Genomic DNA, 21,763 nt, shown 5'->3' with positions numbered 1-21,763 from the left:
GGTGTAAAGATTCCTCTGCATGAAAATTGCCTTTCAGGATAGGTAGATAAGTATTTAGAAACCTTCTTATGGTAGCAAACTGCTCTAGCAAGGCTGTTGTTAAATTATTGGTTCATATTTTTTATCATATAGAGCCTGGTAATAAAGTGCTCCAGAAAATGTTTAAATTGAAGTTCTCAGTATAAAAGGAGGATGAGACTTTCATCTAAAAATACGTTTTTAAAGACAGATCCACAATATTCCTTGCTCTGAACTCATGATCCCGGAAAAGCTGGCTATTACTGATGGCAGAAGATAGGTAGTCTTGTTTAGGGAGTTGCTTTGAGCAGCAGAACAACATGTTTTCTATAAGAAGAGTTAATTTTTAATGCTGCTGCAAAGGAGACCATGAAGTGAGAGAGGGTGTTAGAAAACCTGCTTAAAATATATTGAGAGATTGCCTGTTAATTCTCTTCCTTTCTGATATATATGCAACTGAAGTTGGTTTGTGTTTGCCAAGATGGTTAGGATTTGTGTAGCTATCTGGACTAAAATAGCTGAGGAACCATGCTGAGTCTTCCTCTTCCCATTCTAAAGCCCCGAATGCTACTCAGCTGAGAAGTTATCCATAAGATATTTATTTTGGTTTTCTCTCTTACAGTAGCGTTTTCATGCTAAACCGATAAAATCACGACAAAATGAGCATGTACTCACATGTACTCTATTAACAAAATATTTATTGTTCTTGGAAAGGATACGTGTCATATAACAGGAGAAACTGTTCACTGACAATGCTGCATCTGGGTATTATCAACAGGCACGGTTTACATGTTACAGAGGGAAAAAAACTGAACAAAGAAGTGAACACCTTATTACATAAACCACTGATTTAGGAACCATCCTCAACGTAATATCTTGGGCTGAGATACATTACTGTATCTGGACATTTAACTCCTGGGGCAGTCATTGAGAGTGTAGTTTCCTTTGCAGAGAAAATCCTAATTGTTCTAATAATCATTATTTTGTTGATATTACTATATAGAATAGACTATTTCAGTTGGAAGGGACCTATAGTGATCATCTAATCCAACTACCTGGCCAATTCAGGGCTGGCCAATTTAAAACATGTTATTAAGGGCATTGTGCAAATGCCTCTTAAACACTGGCAGGCTTGGGGCATCAACCACCTCTCTAGGAAGCCTCTTCCAGCATTTGACCATGCTCTCGGTAAAGAAATGCTTCCTATTTATTAGTAGACACCTAATAGAGCACTTCCTGTGTTCCCAGTAAACTGCCTGCTCTACTTATTTGTCCTTCATATTAGGACTAAAGGGAAAAATATTTTGGTAGGATAAACTTTGGTAGGATATTATGATTTTGCTGAAGCGCCAGCATAGTCCAGGTGGGTTTCTGGTTCCTAGCAGCTCCATTCTCCTGGTGAGCTCCCTCCCAGGCTGCTGAGCAGCCTCATCCCCCACACTGAGCTGTGCTCAGGGACTGCCCCTAGGCTGGACATGCACACCACATACCACCTGGTGTTTAGTGGGGATTTTTCAAATATATGTTTTTCAGCAAATTGCCAAAATATCAAAATTGTGGGAAATTAGCTTTCTCTGTCTATCTCCATTTCCTAGTTCTGCATAGAAAAGCTGTCTGAAAAATTATCAGTGCCAGAATGCAAAATATCCATTGTTATGTTATGCTTAGAATCAAAGATCTCTGGAAATAGAGAACTAGAGAAACTGTAAGCAGAATAGGTGTGTTATTTTTCTCCTCTCATATGTAAGCATGAAGCTGCAGAGATGAAGTACCTTTTGGCAAGGTTAGATCCATGAGTCTTACATCAAGTTTCACCTGAATTTACCAAGTGGACTGTAAATTATCCTAGTCCTAGTTCAATACATACAGAACATGTCTTCACATAGCAGGTTGCCTCTCAACTATAATTAAAGAGTCCTCAAATGTAGAAGACACTCACTTATAGTAACATTACTTCAAAGAAAAAGATTAGCTTTTCAAAATTATATTTTCTGAGCTGTCAGTGCTGTCATCAATGACTATATAATGTATGATGGCATTTTTCTTCCTCAGTACAATATTAAGGACTAATCTTGAGTTTTTCAACGGCTTGTTCCTCTGCATTTTTCTAAATAAGGTATACACCTAATTTTAATGAACTGAACACAGGCTGTGTCTCTTGTATTACTACTACATGGGGAGAAATAAAAGGATTTTGTTTTGGTTGGAAAGGTCAGAAATAATTTCTGGCTGCAGCATCCAATCTAATGCCAGTTGATGTTTCTCTCCCACAGGAAGACAATAACTTTGTTGACCAGGTGTAAAAGGGAAGTTAAAGAAAATCAATTATTTGCAGGGAGCACTGTGTTAAATTAATGCATATTAAGATCCTAAATGGATTTAATTCTTCCAGAAAAAAAGAGGCCTTAATTTCTGATAGTTTCATCTGAAGAAAGACCCTGAAGTGACTCCATGAATATTAACATGCTTTAAATGTTACATACATCGATTTTATACGTTTAATTGATTTTTCCTAACTTTCTCCAAGTCTTCTTAAGTCAACAAGTTTGTAGTTTAAAACTAGATGCTTATTTGAAAATCAATTGACTCAAACCAAGCAGGGTATAAAAGGACATTCTTCATTCTATATAGTGTTGGTATAAGAATTATGTTACAGGCAGGAAAAATGTTTAATTATGATTTGACTTTCAAAATTATGTTTCGTAGGTTTCTGAGAAAAGCCAAACTCATACCTCAAAAACTTTACAAGAAACATGCATATATGATTGAAGGATTCATCTGGTTTTATGATCATTTGCATTTAACTTCCATCCAATGTCTGAATGAACTCATTGTTAGTAATATTTTTATAACTAACATATTTCATAGGAGTATTTGCCCAAGAAATGTAGTGCTAATATTTACACCTCACCAGGCAGGAAATGAAGAAATAGTATAAGGTTATGCAAAACTCATATTGTAAATACTAACAACATAATGTTCATAAATCATCTACAGGCAGAGGGCATCTACTAACTTCTGTGTGATCATTAATTTGTGAAAACAACCAAAAACCCATTAAAAAAATGAAACAAAAGAAACAGAGAAGAAACCATATATTCACTGCAAATTATTTGCTCAGTTCTGCTGGTTGGTCACACTCAGAAAAGCTTTATTTACTAGTCTCTTCTTTTTATTAGGAGATAGGTAGTGTAATGTAAACACACACAGAGGATTTACATTTTTCATCCTCCTGAAAGTTCTTGTTATTTCAGTGGGTAAGAGCTGGAGTACAGTAGTCCAGTGGGATGCTTACTGGGAAACAAAATAATTAAATTTACTGGTAAAAAGCAAAAGGATTTTTTTTTTCCCCTCATAGCTTTCTGGTACAAGCTAACTAATTTTTGCATGCCCAAAACTTTGATGATACTTTCAGGGACGTAGGTTTTATTACTTTCTAACAGAATACCATGATATCCATAGGGTCACACATTGCCAGGACACATCTGATCTATTAAGGTATGAAACTGGCTGCGATCTCCACAAGGAGTCATCTTCTTAACTGCCCTGTCCATTCATGGTGCACTCTAGACAGTGTTTTCTTTGTAAGGGTCATATTGGTTCCTTCAAAAGTAGCCTGCGTTCATTGTCTTACTGCATTTTTATACATTGTCATTAAAGTCCTTGTTTGTTACCAACACAAAGTAGTATGGATTGTCCACTTTCCACATGTTCGCCTCAGGCTCACTTTGTTTTTGTGGTTCTCATTCAAGTATGTCACTTCTGATTATTCTGCCCCCAAATTACGTTTTAAAAGCCAATAAGAGTGTTCTCTGAGAACTGGAGCTGAAAAAGTTCCTTTAATTTGTATACACGATCAGCGACAGTGCTTTTTTTATTGCTTCCTCTTATATCCCTCAGACTGACATATGTCCCTGCCCATGGCAGGGGGGTTGGAACTAGATGATCTTTAAGGTCACTTCCAACCCAAACCATTCTGTGATTCTATGATTCTCTGATATTAGTGTCTGCTATGCAATGTTAACATTGTGAAGGCCAAAGGATTTTTATTTTCCTAATTGTGGTTAAAAGCAGAAAAAAAGACTGGAGAAAATCACTGCTTGGACTCTCCAACTCTTGCAAAACTATTTGCTTTGAAGTTGCTTAGGCGGTCTGCAGCATTAGCATTTAAATACATCATTATTTTTAGTGTATCTTCATAGTACCTGCATGAAGCAGTGCTGGGCTGAGAAACTGAGCTGCAGAAGCAGCGTCCATCCCAGGACACACAGGAACAAAACTGCAGCAAATGTCCCAGGTTCAGAGCTGCTGCCATTTTCTCCTGCTTTCCTTTTCCAAAGTACTCTGCTAAAAAAGCTGTGGAGTTGTAAGCACAAGGGCGAGGAGGCAATCAGCTTCCTCCTCCCCACTGCTGCTTTTAACTTTTCTTTTGTCTTTGGCCTTTATTCTCCATGTGATTTGTTTCCAGTTCAGGTGTCTAGCAGAAAGGTGATCAGAGCATAGGAGTAGACAGCTGCAAATTTAAGTGCTGAGAACTGCACATCCTCAGCTTTAGCATGTGCAGTGTCTCTGCTCAGTTCTTCATTATTTCCTGATAAATCCCATTGTATCATTTAAGAAATATTAACCGAATGTTCTTGTTATTTCAGTAGGGTTTTACTCCGAGATTCTGAGAATAAGTATTTATATGAGTGAGAATAAGTATTTATATTTCACCTCCTTTAATTCTTCAGTTCTTCAGTTAAAGGTCTTAGAGCACTTTCCCACTGCTAATTAATACTTGAGCTATAAGTAGTTCAAGAACAGAGCATCTAATCAGTGTCCTGGTTCCTTGGTCCCATCAGACACAATCTTTACAAAACGGTGGCTTGTCCTTAAGTGCCCAACTCAGCTCAGACTCTGTGGAAGTTAGTTGCCAGGTACAAATATGTTGGGGTGACAGATATCCCCTGTTCACGGTTACTGCTGACCTATAGTTGGAGTATCATTGTCATTCATGCCTTCAGAGTGTCCAGACAGTACAGGAATACACTCAGCATGAAAGTTCCCTCTGAGGAGGTTCACCAGGGTATCATCACCCTTAGCTAACCAGAAGGGCTTCTGGTGAGACCTGAATTAATTGGTCTGACATTAGAGCCAAGACAGCAAATCTGCAGTTTCAGCAGTCTTGTGCACCATGCAAGGCTACAGATGATTCCTGCTGAGCTGAAGGAGGATTTGCCATATCCCAGAAGCACAGTTATTTCTTCCTTTCTTTTCAGAGCAATGCTTCACTCTAATGCTCCTGCAATTGCATATATTCTTCTTTGCTGGGAGGGACTTTCTTGGCACATTCACAAGTAATGGGAAAAAAACGGCAGAAGTAAATTTGCAAGAATGGCTGGCACAGACCTAGCTTGAGTATCACCTGCTGTCCTTCCTTGGCTTGTCTGGATCACAAACTGCTTTACATGTTCAGGCTCCAGGAACAGCATAACCGTGGAGTCCAATATGAGTAGGTTAAATTCATTATGGTGTCATCTAAGCTAGCTGATTTGGAGCTAGTATATGGGTATCTCTACATTGCTCTGCCATCTGCATTGTAGTTAGTCATCCAGGCTTCAAATTTTCTTTCCTGAAAGAAAACTGTAGGAGGGGAAAACTTAATCTAAAAGTGTGTGCGTAGCGATTCCTGTGCTAGCTCATTGTCACAATCAATGCAGAAGGCATCCTCAGGCGATGCCACTTATTTTTTGCAGTCTACCAGAAATGCAGGCCTGGATTTCAGTCTTCTCATGAAGACTGTTCTGTGTGCTCATCTTGTGCCCCTTTCCATGGATATCCCCTTGCAGCACTACCATGGGCTTCTTCAATAAAGCGGATCTCTCCACCGCACATACCATGCCTCTTACCGTGATGTCTGTAGAGCTTTCTCCATGCGTCAGTAAGTGCTGTAGGTAACGTGAAGGACTATGCCAAGCTGACAGATTTTCATCACCATCCTCAGAGGAGTCAAGTGTATCATTCCTGTGCTGTAATTCTTCCCCAGATCAGCCACCTACTCCTCCCACCACAGAGTGCACGCAGAGTTAAACTGCAAATCGGAGGAGGATCTTCATGTCGCTCCACCATTCTTTGCCATACAAAGCTGTTAACTCATTTGCTCCCTGCACCAGGCTTATAAGGAGTTGGCTGGACCTTATGTTTGTGTAAAAGATGCGTAAAAGATGCTTGTCTGGTTTGCTACTGAATCTTTTACCTGATAAGATCTTGAGCTACTTTTCCAGCTCTTGTAGTTAGTAAGTCCTTTATGCTTTGTTTTGGATTTGAATATCGAGTTTTAGACAAATTTAACTCATTTAAAAGGAAACAGCAGAAAGAAAACAATGCAAAACACAGGGTTAAATGGAAAATGAAAGTCCAGAGAACAGAAAAATCCCAGTTGTGGATTCTGAACGATATCCTCCAAGTTTCTCAATTCTTTTAACCAGCTGAACCAATCTAAGCCATACAGAAAATCAGCGTTTGTATGAAGTCTCAGACTGCTCCTGAGATATCCACTGGCTTATAAATGGGCTGCTGTAGTATTCCAGGTTCGTGGGGTGCTATCAAAGGCTTTTCAACACAAATCCAGGCAGCCTCTCCAGAGGCTCTAGGGAAAGTGCCATCTGGCCTGCCTTCCTTTTAGCAGCTCTTCTTTATTACTGGTAAGATCATTCATATTCTTGAGACTATGAAGCCACCATTAAGAGAGTTCAGCCTTCCTAACTAGCAAAGCAAGTTCTTGTCACTGCCCTTGATCAACTGGAATTGCTCTCTTGGGTGTCTGATCATTCAGACCTAGCTCAATATCCTCTTTAATTCTCTTTTTCCTGTATTTTTTCAAACAGTCCTCATTCAGAAAGAGGACTTGAGCTTGTACTCTGCACTTGAGCAAAAAAGATGTCACTTGAGGAAGAAAATTACTGTAATTCAGAAAAATATTATTATAGTAATAGCACTTGTACAGTCCTTTACATCTTCAAAGCCCTGTGCCAGCTAATTTATTAATTAATCTAAATATACAGTTTTATTCATTTGTACTTATGAGGATTAATCCTAGAAACTGAAACTCTATTTAAAAACTGTTCTAAAATGAAATTGCAAGTGTGCTACATTGAAAGGAAATTAATTTCTCCATTGCCTTGCTGTGGCAATTAAATTCATTTACATTGTCACTGCTGTTTGTTTTGCAATGCATGTAGGTTACAGCAATGAAATCTTCTGTCTGACTCAATGTGGGGTACTGTTTTACCATGTATTTATAAAAGGACAAATTCTCATTGGATTCAGACCACAAACAGTAGAGTAGCTAGTGAAATTCGTAAGTCCTCAGTGGTCTCAGCTGGTATTAAAAGTTTGATAGATTTCTGTACTCAAAATGTACGACGATGACCCTATCTCACCCTACTACCCTTCAGAGAGTATAAGTGCTGAAATTCCCTATAACTAGTGGTTACCTTTATCAAACGTAATAAAGACCTTTACAAGTATGCTCAGCTGATTTTGATTTGAAAAAACAGAGGTCTCAGAATTAACTAAGCTCATATAGATTTCATGGCAATGCTTAACTGGATTAGCAGGGGAGAGCTGAACTAGTGCCTTTGCTGGGAGGAAGGTGAGCAATGACCTGGTTAGTGACCTCTATAGTCCTTGAGGTTTTGGGTTTTGTCTTGTAGGGGGCCTAGGAGAAGCTGGGCAGTTGTGAGGTATTGCAGACTGAGGCTGAGCAGTGGGTTGAGTCTTGAGATCAAAGGAGAAACATCCATAAGAAACAAAGGTTTTTAGATCCCCTGAGCACTGGAAAGTTTAGGCTTCTTGTTATTACTGTTCTTCTGGATGTTACTGTCTGATAAATGCCTAGTCTTTTTTTTTTTAAATCCTGCTGGACTCTTTGCTTTAGACATACTCTCTGACAGTGCCATCAACAGGCTATCAGATGAAAGAGCATTTCCTTTAGCCAGTGTAGATCTGACAAAAATTCACCAAAGGAATTGAAGAGCATAACTGAGAAATGTAAGGTACTGAATAAACACCTCTTTAGTTTGCATAATGGTTTCTTAGGCCACATGGCAAGAATTACTGACCAGTGTACTGATCATCTGTACCATCTGGCGTAGCCTGGAAATTATCTTTGTTGGTGCACATTTATTCACCTGGAACTCTGGGTCCACACTGTGAAGGTCCTGGAGATCTAGTTTTGCTTCACTGGGTTGCAAGTTAACTGTATGAGCTAATCTGTGATCCTGATAGTATCAAATCTTCCTGTATTTACTCTTAATTTGAAGTTTCCTTAGCTTCTTCTTGAGCAGAAAATATAACTACTCCTGTTATTCCAGCTGAATGACCTGATTTTTCCCCAGTGATCTGTGTGCTCACTTTAGATAGCAACTAGGATGTCTATGATGTGTAGTCAGTAAAGTCCATGTGACTATAGGAGAAAGAAATCATGTTTTGGCAGGAAATGGAAACACTTTTGTCTTTTTTTTTCATTTTTAGATCATTTCTACTTTGCAGCTTGAAGCAAAGAACCTCAAAGTCAATACCAAATGTGTTTGTTACAAATGCCTCAAAAATACATACTATATGTATATGTAGGTATACAGAAATCTGGCAGCCATATGGGATTTTCACACACCTGTCAGTGAAGTGAGTAAGTTTGAATGTGAAATCTCACATTCTGTACCAGAACGTATGAACAGAGCCTGAGGACATGGGTTGTGCCATGAGTGTATCCATTCACCAAGAAGGTAGCAGTTTTACAGAACACCACGCTGCTGAATATTATGGCAGTATCAGCTCGAAATATTTCCCATGGAGAGGTAACATGGAAGCTAGGATAACTAATTAAAAGTTACGAGTAAGTGTGAAATGCGGTAGCAATTTTTCTTGGAATTGTGACTCTTGTGTAATACCGCAGACTGTGGTTTATGCATGCCACCTACACGCAGCTATGAAATATTGCAGTGTCTTTCATTACTGTGATACTGACCAGTTTTACAAACCTGTACTTCAGTAAATGTGAGCTGAATTTTGGGGTGAATGTTATGCTGGTCAAGGAGATTCAACGAAGCATTGCTTGTGTCAGTCACACTGCACCAAATTATTATAAGGCAGTGTCATTTTTACGTATATTCTTGGGAAGCCTCTTCAAACCTGAATGGTTAAGGCAAAACAAAAAGGAAAATAGATGCCATTTAGAGCATTCTGGCACATATGGTTTGAAACTGTCTTTTATGAAAAATAGGTCAGAAAACCCTAATTAGTGCACATGACAACAAACTGTTGTACTTGGGCCATTTTAGAGAACCTCCATGATTTGCAAGTGAAATGTTTAAACCTGTGAGAATACAATTTGGCTCTAAAAGCCAAATCCAGTGGCACAGATCTTTTTCCTGCTTCTCAATGAGCCAGGGTCTGTCATTTGGAATATTTTCTGCCCATACTGGATTATTCCCAGTCAGCATCGCTGGAGAATCCAATTATTGGATCTCAGCTGCCCTCTCCTCTGAGAAAGACGGAGAACTCAAAACCATTACTCTGATTAAGTCCTGGTATGTCTCCCCTATATTCTGCCACCCAACTATACACAGCTTTTCCTTCATACAAGCCACTGTAGTAAGAGCCCGTAGCTCATGCAGAAACACTGCTCATGCCTCTGGCCTTTAATGAATTTTTTTCTCAGATAGTGAAGGTGCTGAATAGAAAGAGACAACTGAGGAATGGGGGGCAACAAGCAGCTGAGGACAGGAGAAAAGGGATATATATAGGACTTGCTTTTGCTATGCATGAAATGCAACACCCTGTTCCCACATCGTGACGCACATCAGTCGGTCCAGATGGTGAGAAGGGTTGGGTTTCTGCCTGGGGCTGCCGGCGCAGGCTTCATTTGCATTCCTCAGCCCAGTTGTTCATGGAAAAGCATCCGGATGATGCATAACCGCTCACACAACTGTGCGCACCTTCCCAAGCACAACCTTTCTTCGTGGTACCAAATATTGGGAGAATTTTACAGGCATGGGAAATGAAAGGAGCTGGATCAAGTTGAGGCTTCAAATGGAGCCCTCTGAGGGCCATCACCAGTGATGTAGAAATAGAAAATCATCCCGAATAAAACGTTCAGTCACACTCTGTGCTCGTACAAATAGCCTTGAGTTTGTGTAAAACACATACAAAATTCCTGGAGCTCAACTCTGAAAGAGCAACTTCTGCTCCATCATAAAAGATTTGCTATACAAAACCCTTTCCAGTGACTGATCCCTGGCTGGGTATTACCATTACCATAACCAGTTTTGCTTGTTAGGGGCTAATTGTGAGTGTTAATTTGTGGCATATGCAACAACTGTGATTGTTATTGCTGTAATTAATCCCATTTGAAAATGTTTAGTTTAATTGATTGTATTAATAGGGCTAAGTTTTAGCTGTTTGGTTCTGCTATTTTGTATCTATACATTTACTTTAAAAACAATGCAAGCATACGGAAAAAGAAAACATTAGAGAAGTGAAGAGCATTGCAAATACATATGTATAATTTAGAGGACATTCTTAAAACCTATCAGCATTTTTTAAGAGGCTTTTAAAATGTACACATAATTTTACCTAACGAGTGTATTGCCTTTAACAGTCATTCTGACTGTAGTAATGCTTTTAGGTTATCCTTGCTAATGTCCGTGGAATTTGTCTGAATAATTTCCATAATAGTAGAAGTTATGAACCGTGTGTTAGTCTCTAAACAAGAACCACGTCTTTAAGAAGGGAATATTTTATGAAGATTTTTTCAAAAAATTGTGAAAACTGTATCTAGAGGATAGTGAAGCTACATTTACTGCTGTATTAAGAAATGTTTAAGTGAAGGATTTGTATTGGTGGATGGTTTCTTCTCCGAGTTTTGCTGCTCCCCTAACGTGCAGTTGATCATTCCACCTTAACAAGGTGCAGTGATTGACAGGTAGCGATGTGGCACGGAGCAGAAGGTGGGAGTGTGCGCTGTTGGTTTGTGCTTGTACATCCTGAGCACCAATTACTGTCACTGCTGCCAGCACTGATGTGTTTATCAGGATGAGTTATAGCAGAATATATGTACACAGGCAGTGTGTATGCTGGATGACCACCCCCTGTGATGTAAAATATGAGAGTCTGGGAGCTACCGTTTTATAATTCATCAGGTTCAGCAACTGAATGTTGTTGGTTGGCTTAGTTATAAAGGCAAGTGTGAACTGAACAGCAGACAGGAGCATCTCGCATTAAGAGTCCTGCGAAGCTGCATTTGGTGACTGGGCTCTGCTTTTGTTCAAGTGAATTCAGTCCTCGGTGAGTGATGGGGGTTCTGTTGAGCTAAAGCTGTTATTATATAAGCTGGGGAAACCTGCCTGCTAGTTTTATGTGTATTTTGCTGCTGGAAGTCCTTGTCTGTGGTTGTTTTTAGATTTTGCAATATTTTCAGTTGTGTGCGTTACTGGCACAAAATGAGATGAAAAGAAAAATGCAATGATGAATTATTCACCATAGTGCTGTGAGGATCTCTTTTCTAGCTAAAGTTACTTTCCTTTAGTGAGTGTGTTGGGGGTTCAAAGAAGCTACAAACCAGCAAATCTACCTGTCATTAAATTGTTTTTATTAGTGGTTAAAGAGAGTGATAACTGTGGCTTTTGTAACAAGAGGAAGAAAAAGCTATAATCAGAATCATTTACAAATTCTTTGCTTTTATGTACATGTGGCTTTTCAGATGCAGTATTAAATCTTTTGTGTGCAGCGAGGGGCTGCAAAGAATTTGTATTGTAGAGCTTTTTAATTAGATAATCAGTAAAATGGTAGCCTCTCTCAGTTTTTGTGGTAATATGCTTAGTATCACATTAAAATGAATGATTCCCCATCTTGCATAACAACAGTGCTGAAATATGTGTAAGATGAAAGGCAAAGGGAGACTTTGAAACAAACTGTGGGAAAGGTATATTTCCTATAACGTATGCATTACTTTTTGAATTTCACCAGCTTTAGCTTCTTTGCTCTTAATTATCACTTGCTTCATTACGACCTCTACATCTTTTCAAGCAAGCTCCTTTAATATCTGTCGACATTATCTTGCCAGTAACCTTTAAAGATCAGTAAGCCAGCAATTTTTTTGTCCTTGTTTTAACCAGAAAGGAATGGAAAAGCAGGGTTTATGAAGCTGAAATATTAGCACTGCCGTACAATACCTGTATCACTACTCAGGAGAGGCAGGTGGTCGTGAGCGACAATTTTACTTTTCCTTTTATCACTAGCAGTATTATCAAAGGGACAGTTGTAGCTCCTGTCTCTCTGTGCCAGCTGGTTTGTTTTTTTTTTTCTGTGGGTTGGAGAGGCAAGTTTGTTTTATCAAAATAACAAGTGGGCTTGGCAGAACAGCACCTGTTGTCTTATTGCTGTATTATTAATAATTGGAGAGACACTCTCTTCCAGAGACCTCTCATCTGGTATCAGTCCAAACTGTTTACTCTGTAGTGATTTAAACTTGTATTGTGACTTCTCATTTAGAAATGATCTATTGTATGAGTTATATGTGAAGCATCAAAGCTGCAGGACAGATCCTGGTTTAATTAATTAGGTGTCTCATTTTAGCAACTTTTTTTATTTAAAGAGTAAGGCTATTGGCAAAGTGGCCTTTGCCACAGACTTCCTTTGCAGAACAGATTTGCACTTACTCTTTATAAATCATAAATTCAAAAAAAATCAGAATTTCTTAAGATCATTTCCTGGCAGCCTAACAGACTAGAGCCTATTTCTAGGAAAGAATATATACCTTTGTCAGCAGTGCTTTATTTAAGAGTATTTCACTGCTTTTTAAGCATTCAGATCTATTTTCAGTGACCTCTGTGCTAGCAAATGAGATTTCTTGAAGTGTGAGCTTCTGGCTTTGCAAGTTCTCCTCCTTTCAGAAATCTGTGATATTGCATCCATCTGTCTAGGCATTTATATTGCATGCATCACTATGGTGTAATCTCAGCAATCTGAACATTAACCATGTAAATGTATGTGCTGTAACTGAGGAAGTATAAATTAGGACAGGAAAAGCAACCCTAAAAGGAGAAAGTTATGATACGGGCATATGGCTCTTGTGGGCACCAGAGCTCCAGACTCACTATTTGTTATAACACAATAAATTAAGCTACCAACTAGTTCAGTCTCCAGGCAGTGGTATGGAGGCTTGGGCACAGATGAGACCAGCTTCTTGAAGTTTTTTCCAGATAAGACCGAGGCCAACCAAATGGAAAATAGCCAGAGGATGTGCGTATGCCTACTGCTCCTTTCTGGTCATAGTCCAGGAGTATTGCTGAAGGAAAAACAGCAGTGACTAAGAATTATATTTTAAGTCCTCTCTGGTCTGGAGACCATAGTTGTTTTATCTGGATATGAGTTTGTTGCTGTGATCCATGCCTCCACCTGACAGTAAGCGACAGCAGTGTTCTCCGTGGAGCGCCGTGCCTTAAATCCCCGTGGTTACCAGGGCTGGTCCAGGTCCCAGCCGGCTGTGTGGTTAGTGATACGTCCTGCTGGAAATGGACTACACCACAGCTCCAAGAAGTATGTTGTCTTCCTATTAATTTCTGAATAGAGATAATATTTATGGGTTGATTCATAGCACCCTCAAGTAGCAGAAATCTGCTCTCCAAGAGGAATCTTTCTCAGCTTTTGCCTTTTGGTTACAGCTGAAACCAGCCAAGGTGCCTGTGATCAGATTATCTGACATATAAAACATAGATGCCTGGGGGAAAACATCTTGGATAAAAGTCCTTAGCTTTGGAATTGATCTTTTTTTCTTTTTTATTTGGTCTGAAATACCTCAGGTGTACTGACCTTCAGGTTTGCTGTGAAGTCCCATGGCAGCTGATGGTCAACATTTTTGGTGAAATAGGGTATTGGATAACTCAGCATTACACTTCGGAGAGTTATATTTCAGTTTGCAGTAAATATAGCTAATATGTGACTGTGTAGTTGTGCAACTGTACTTTTTGTCTGTGTCAAAAGTAACTAGAGATTGCAGCAGCGGTGTGTAAATTCACATGCTTATGTGCCTGTAACACTTCTATTTTTCTCTTTCAAGCACACACACACACAAACTATACTTTTAAATAGAGGAATGCATTTATACTGAGCCTCGAGTACAGAAAGCTCTAGTGCATAGAATTGAAAACTATTAACTATATATTAAATCTCTTCTTACTTTTTATTGAAGACACTGATAAAGTGACATTGCATGCTATTTTGCAGCACTCTCAGGTTTGAAGTCAGTAGTCCTAACGGGTGTGAAACAAAGCCGTACAGACTCTGGCAATCATAGTGATGTGCTTTCAGGGAGAAGTCCTTCAGTGGAAAAATGGGTTGGAAGGACAGGTTAGACATGTAGCATCCTCAGTGTTGGGAATAGCCAACGTATCTTTATGGCAGGGAAGAAACAGAACATAGCAAAGGATGACAATGTGTCAATGAAAAACAGTAGGTTTTTTGTATGTCCAGATAAATTTTAAAGGATCATCAAACACTCAGTGCATGAAAGGAACAAATTTGGCAACTGGAGCAGAGAGTGAATGTGTTCATAAACAGAGCGTGCCCTTTGATGTTGGTCTGTTCTTTGTGTTGGGAGTGAAATACATGGCCTAATCCTGCAGAAGACATTTTTTTTTTTAGATCTTGTATGATTGTACAAGCAGGAGAGGATATTCAGGTTATAAAAACAATGAAAGATTCACTTGTAAGCAAAATACATCTTATAAATGCTAAGTTTAATTTGTTTATGGATGCAATTGCTTGGTTTGTTTAGTGGCTCTCACTGTCTTGGCATCTGGATGCATTATGCTAATGTTAAAAAAAAATTAAAAAGAGTTTTTTATGTAAGTAGTATAACCCCAGCACCTTCCTTGCTGCCAGATGGTTAAAACGACAAGCAGATACATCTGTCCTAGAAACATCCCAGGTGAGGAGGGTGTGCTGCAGGGTAATAGAGATGATTCTGAAGAATTCAGCACCAGAAATCAGTAGGAACCAGATGTCAGTGAAATAAAGGGATACAAATGTTCTGCTTTCTGCGTGGCATTCAGTGTAGTCTAGATCATCAACAGCATGAACAGTATCGGTCAAGGGCTCTTTTCAAGAGACAAGCTGCTCACGTCAGCTTTTGATGGAGTTTCTCCATGTTTTCAGGGGATGTGCATGGTCAGAAGGGTGCTGGTTGCTATGGCTGTGTCTCCACCACAAAGTACAACCTATGGAGAAGCTGCCCATAAATAGAGGTGTAGGATTCAACTCACATCCAGGATCACCTCTAGTAAAGGCCCTACAACTTTGAATCCTGCAGACAAGTATTAGATAGATGTCCCAAGAATGAGCTGCACTGGAAGTCACTGTGCATTGCTCTAGATGAACACTTTTCATCTTTTCTGTATCGTGACCATATGTAGAAGAAAAAAATTCTGTGGAGACCTTCTTACATAGCCCTACATGAAGGTGGCTGTAATCCCATCAAATTACAGGCTGAAAGCACTCCTAGATACCTGCTGCTTCTCTGGTCCTCAGTTTTCTGTCCTGCCTGGAATCATCAAAGATCAAGGACATTTGTCATTTCACTTGCCAGTATGCAAACAGGACTGATGCTCATCTGCAGGAGATTCATTCGTTGTCTTAAACAGAGTGGCATACTATCTTCTGTCCTGTGCAAACTTCAAATTATTAGTTGGTGGCCTAAAGCTTAATATTAATATACAGTTTTTATTTTGTGGGAAATGCTTATGGCATCACCATATTTCTACTTGGGAATTACCACTGCACTCACTCAAAAGTCAGCCTGATAGAACTGCAGTCCTCATTCCCAGAATACTTTCTTAGTGTTACCAGAAATCTGTTATTTTAGCCAGGCAGAAGTGTAATCTGGATTGACAACAGTTTTTTAAATCCTGAGAGTTAATGTCATCTTTACATCACACTGGGCAGTGTGTTGTGTTTGAAGAACTTGCAAAGTGACAGAGTGGGACATGGCATGTCCCTTCTGATTCATTATTGTACTCCCAATGAGATGTTTCTTGTTTGGAAGACAACAGAAACCCACCACTCTGTAAGCATAATTTTCAATACTATTTCTGCTAGGGTTTAAAGGAAGAGATTAGTGCACTGGCATTTGAGCTAAGCAAATGCTAATTTAAGAACCTGCTATTATCCCTTTTTTGTGTTGTGGTAATAACCTTTTAACGTTATGAAATAATAAAGAAGTGATTGAACTGTGTTGTGTGCAGCCCCGTGCTGAAACTGAACGAGTGAACTAGCCAGGCAGACTAATCAGTTCACTTTGTTGGCTTTATTTCTTTTATAGCTATTTATTTCTATATTCTAAGTAAATTGTAATCTCAGAAGCATTTTTGCTACGTTCGGTAATGTGTACAATGAGTAGAAAAAGCATTCAGAGCAGCTAGTAATACTAAGGAGTAAATGTTTCTACCTAGCGGTGTCTAAGAAAGGTAATGGAAGTATTACTAAAGAAAACCTCTACTCTCTTTCAGAAAACCTATTTGTAGCTGTTTTAAGAAGGTATAAACGTAAATACCATCACCCTCAGTATACAGTACCTTTTCATGTAAATGGTATTTTATTCTCTGTATTTATTAACAATACTGTTAATTTGTCTATAGCAGTAGATCTGTTTCTTCCACTACCAAAATATTCCTCAAGAAAGGAATCTATTATCCCAGGTGGAAGACTGGGAATGGGCAAAATTATTATCTGCTTAATGTCCCTTGGACTATCCTTGCCCTTCTCAGGTGGGTGTTTCTGATACACATTGCACAGAGAAATGACAGTGTACACTGGCTGCCGCTGGCTTTAGGTTGGGCTGTAGTTCAGAAGTGCAAAATAAAACTATTAGTAGGTGTCATTAAGTGAAACTCAGCTGTTACCAGCAGTTGTCTGTGTTTCTTCTCTTTGAGGTACTGGCACAAGAGTTAAATAATTCAGTATTTAATATACCCACCTAGCACAGAACCAAGTTTCAGAGGAGGGAGAAAATAGCACTCCTACATACAAAACAGGTTTTCCAGGCATGGAATTATTTTCATTTCACTCTGTTTTGCAATTTGTCGGTTAAAAATCCCAAAATTTTCTGTAGATGTTCTAAAATGTTCTTGTTTGAGTTAAAGAAATTGTTCCGGAATACTGAATGTAAATTAAATGTTTCCTGTTCATGTTTGGTTTCTTCTATTCCGGTTCAAATTTCATCATCTTTGAGTTATAATTGCAGAGTGATCTAGTTTTACAGGATTCTTGAAACAATTTTGTGGAACAACTCAGGTATTTTTATCATAGCTATTACATATTGGCCTTTGTAAGTTTATGTGGTGCAAATATTTTGCACTCAAATATCTTCCTTTGTTTCTGCTCTTTCATTTCTTGCTACTCGCCCCTGACTGCTGAAATGCCAACACTCATAGTCAGCTTTCTCCCATCTTGTCAGAGATGTGAATAAATTCTGCTTTGTTTTTATTAAATTCATTTCAGTGCATAGGTATTGAATGGTAGTGATATGAAATAGCAAAAGCAGAAGGGCTGGAGGACAGAAAGTAGGAAGGCCTGCATATTTTTATGCATTTTTCTAGTGGAATTACTGTGAAGTGCATGCATAAATTTTAGTTCAGGTTTATCTACCATTCATAAATTAGTCTAGCTTTTGCCCTACACTATTCATAAGACTTAAAATCCAACATTTTGCCCAAATTGTTTGAGATATTTAATACAAAGTGTGAGTCAGTGGCTGGCTAAAACACCTAAACTTATCAAGACTGAAACATTGAAATTTTCTGTTTCAGTTTATTTTTGGTATGCTTGGTTAATAGAGGAAGAAACAAGCTTAGGCTATGGATGTTGTCTGCAGACCTGTCAACTAATTCTTACAAAAATGCTTGATCAAGAATTAATGATTTGTGTTATCACAGGAAGTATTTTTAAGATTTGAATCATGAATCAAGAAAAATTACTAAGACTTCTTTTACTTAAAATTAATCACCTACCTGGCATGTTTTCTTTTGAATCTATACAATAATAGCACTTTTATCTTCTGTCTTTCTTTTACCCCTTACTCCTTTCGCCATTTTTAGGTTACTGTACCTGAGATTCTAGATTATGTTGAATTTCACTGTAGTTAGGAGTTATTTTAATAATATACAATAAAGGCAAAATTTATGTGATATTTCATGTCAATATGAGTTTCAAAATACCAGAAATTTGTCCAGTTTTTTCAGGCCTATGTGTATAAACTGTTTTTCCTTTCTACCTAAACAGAAATACTTGTCAAAGAGAGAGCTCAATAGAGAAAAAAAAAAAAAAATCAGAAAATAAAGCCATAGGTAGATACTGCCCAAAACTCATTTGAGGAAGGGAAAAAAGAGAGGCAGGAGGGCCTAGTGTTTTAATATCTGTGCTGAAAAACGGTATCCCTACTGGCAAATTACATTTAGATTAAAACATAGCTTTTTTCAGTAAAGAAACATATTTCACTTATTGGTGTTCCCCACAAAAATTAGACATTTGAGTTTAACACACAAGTAAATAACTTGAATCCATATATCAATACTCAGTTAAATAATGGAAATTTTAAAGGCCTAAACACTGATCTGAAAACATACAGAGCCTGATTGTGACCTTACTTACACCATTTACATATACCTAAAAACATGCAAATCAAAGACCAGCCTGAGAACACAAATGTGGTCAACATCTGCCTTAACCTCTGGTTAACATCTGTGAGAGCTGACTCAGCCTTTCATCTTCATCTTCTGGTGGATTTTCCTCTTGCTGAGTATGACTCTGAAACAATCTGTAGGTCTTTCAGATAAACTTGTAGTTAAATTAATCTACTCAATCTGCAGATGGAGCACCATTTTAATTTAGCCATTGTTCTGTTCTTTGATTTACTTGCAGCACTTCTGTAACTGTGACTGACACCCTTGAGGTGGATACCATTGATATATGGTGTTTGTACTGTATTAAGTTTGTGAAACGCATCAGGATCCTTTTGGATAAAAAGCAATGTAATTGTAAATTATGTTACCATATGGTTTGGAATATCAGCCCTTTTTCAGATAAATTGCATAAACTGCTGTATAGATACATAGCATAAACTGCCATATAAAAATAAATGTAATGTATAATCTTGGGACATCCTCTTTTTAGTGAAGCTCTTGCTCTGACAGAGGAACATCTGAGACGTTATGATATTTTTGTTTCAACTTAGTCTTTTGTAGGGTTGGTTAATGCAGAAAGGAAAGTGCTGTCAAACTGTGTTTGAGCATATGAGACACATGACATCTGCCATTGAAAATGATCCCCCAGGGAATTTCCTAAACATTATTTCTGAAAATGTGAAATGCAGCCACCTCTGCTGATGAAAGGGCAGGAAGCTGAATCCCAAACATGGCAATATTCTGCATTCAGGGAAAACCAAGTCAAAACAATACTCATTTTGCAAGATAACTGAACACGTGTGTGGTGCATGTGCAAAATAAATGCGGTTTTAAGTTCTTACCTAAAAGTTCTACAACCAGTAAGCTGCACATAGTTCTGTGTATTTAATTCACAAAAACGTAGGGTTTAGTTGATTTTCCCCAGGATTTGTACTTGGATTCTACCAACTCCAGGTATTTCAAATATAGATTCTTAGTCATCATCTCTGGTGCTAAATGCCAGCAATTATAAGTACTGGTTGACTCATTTCTATACTCCATGTGTTTTTATGGCTGTTATAAAGCTTTGAAAATGCTGACAGACCTGTAGCCATCATGGGTGCTGCCAACATCAGGGCGTTTGATATATCCGGACATTAAACCTTTATATTGCTGTACCGAGTTGTTCAACAGCACTGTCACCGGGGAGGATAATGTGAGTCAGGGGACACTAGTACAGCTAAGTGTAATATTTTATTTATTCTAATGATCTTTGCATTCTAAAGGACTGAAGTTGTTAACCGTACATTATCTTGCCAGTGGGGTTTACCAACTTTGCATTTCTAAGCAGAAGAGGAGAAAGAGCTTCGCTTGTATGTTACATTTGTATATAACCACAGAGAATTAGCCCTGTTTCTCAAAATCACGGAACAGTCAAGGTTGGAAGGTAGCTGGATCATCTATTCCAACACTCCCCACTCTAGCAGGGTCAGCAACAGCAGGTTTCTAAGGGTCATGTACAGTCAGGTTTTGAATATCTCTACAGATAGAGATTCCACAGCTCTCTGGGCAACCTGTTCCTGCATCCGATCACCCTTAGAGTAGAAAAGTTTTTTCTGATGTTTAAATGGAATTTTCTGTGTTTCAATTTGTGCCCACTGCTTCTTGTCCTATCACTGGGAACCGCTGAGAACCATCTTCTTTGCACCCCTCTATTAGAAATTCACAATGTAAACTGGCTAAAATCTTTAACATATAGCACTACTGTCCACTGCCGACCAAATCATTCCCTCGTGTTTGGGGAGTGATATCCAATATGCCTTAAAGATGCCAAGGAGGGGCCAGACTTCTCTAAAGACATGTGAATCCTTCGCAGTATTCTGAAAATACTTCTCAGGCTCTTCCCAGGTGTTAGATCCCACTCACTGGTAAATATCATAGAATCATAGCATGTTTTGGGTTGGAAGGGACCTTAAAGATCATCTAGTTCCAACCCCAAATATCATTCTTGTTGTTCAAGATTTGAATGAAATGAATACTTTTGTCCAATACCTTCTCCCCTTTGCTCAGATCAGCCTAACGCTTGCTTAGAGTTTAAGTTCACTTTGAAATTCTGGTGGGTAATGAGAATTATAGATTCGTCTGCTGTTCATCCTTCTATAGATGGTAATTATTTCTGAAATCTGCCTGCCAGAAATTAAACAGAATCTTATTCAAATAAAAGAAACCTTTCCTTAATTGAGAGACTTGCCTACATGGCACAGAGTTTGAAAACAAAAATATGCTTTCATAATCTTGAAGCCAGCTTCAGCACTGGATTGGCTGATTAAAAAAAATCCTCTATGAATAGAGTATGGCCTATATAAAAGAAGTTAAAACCTCAAATTTACTTGCATTTGTTAAAGTCCTCTTTATCAGCCTTTCTACTCCAGAGATTTACCTTCTTTTCTTTCATTGTAAGTTGTTCTCATTAAGCTCTGTGATTACAAACAAAGCTTAGCAGTATTAAATTACTAGATATTTTTATGGCCAAATGGGATTACTTTGATAATTGGCTCTGATCTGTTGCAGAGCTTGTTCTCCCATACTTACTGCATCAAGCCTTGTAACATGATAGAACTACCATCCAACTGACATTTCCCAGGTCCTTCGATCCGGGATCTCTTCAGAAGTTCAGTTTCTTTTTAGATGTAGGCAACATGTCACAGCCTTTCCAGAATTTTTTTAATTTCTTCTGACATTGTCCATGCTGGTGTCTTTGAAATTGTAGTGAAATTGTGATGAAAAATGACAAGGATTAAAATAGGGACATCATCACAGTGTTTCCTGAAGCTGTTTCTTTCCCAGGTCCTCAGTCTTAGCCATCATGCAGCCAGTCCAGATTCTGCTCTTAGGTCAGCACTCTTAACTCAGGTTAACCATCTGTGGCAGATCAAGCGTAAGAGAGGTTGACAGAATTCTCCAGCACTGAAATTACAGACTGACAGCATGGTGTCATCCACCAGAAATTATGACATTTCAGATTCATATATCTTTGGCTTGCAATG

General features: G+C 38.5%; 1 protein-coding gene across 30 annotated transcripts in view; it reads left to right on the top strand.

Annotated features, from left to right (window-relative positions):
- Positions 1-21,763, top strand: part of DLG2 (discs large MAGUK scaffold protein 2) — a 1,055,297-nt gene that overhangs the window by 913,724 nt on the left and 119,810 nt on the right. The window contains exon 1 of one of the 30 annotated variants that reach the window (XM_074860374.1): positions 11,212-11,346. The exons of the other annotated variants lie outside the window; for them this stretch is intronic. The gene's annotated coding sequence lies outside the window, so the exon portion shown is untranslated. Of the gene's footprint in view, positions 1-11,211; positions 11,347-21,763 lie in introns of those variants that run through there. 30 annotated transcript variants of the gene reach the window in all.

The sequence above is a fragment of the Strix uralensis genome, chromosome 2 (genome assembly GCF_047716275.1).
Source record: "Strix uralensis isolate ZFMK-TIS-50842 chromosome 2, bStrUra1, whole genome shotgun sequence".
Lineage (NCBI taxonomy): Eukaryota > Metazoa > Chordata > Aves > Strigiformes > Strigidae > Strix > Strix uralensis.
This window is presented reverse-complemented; position numbering and strand designations above follow the sequence as displayed.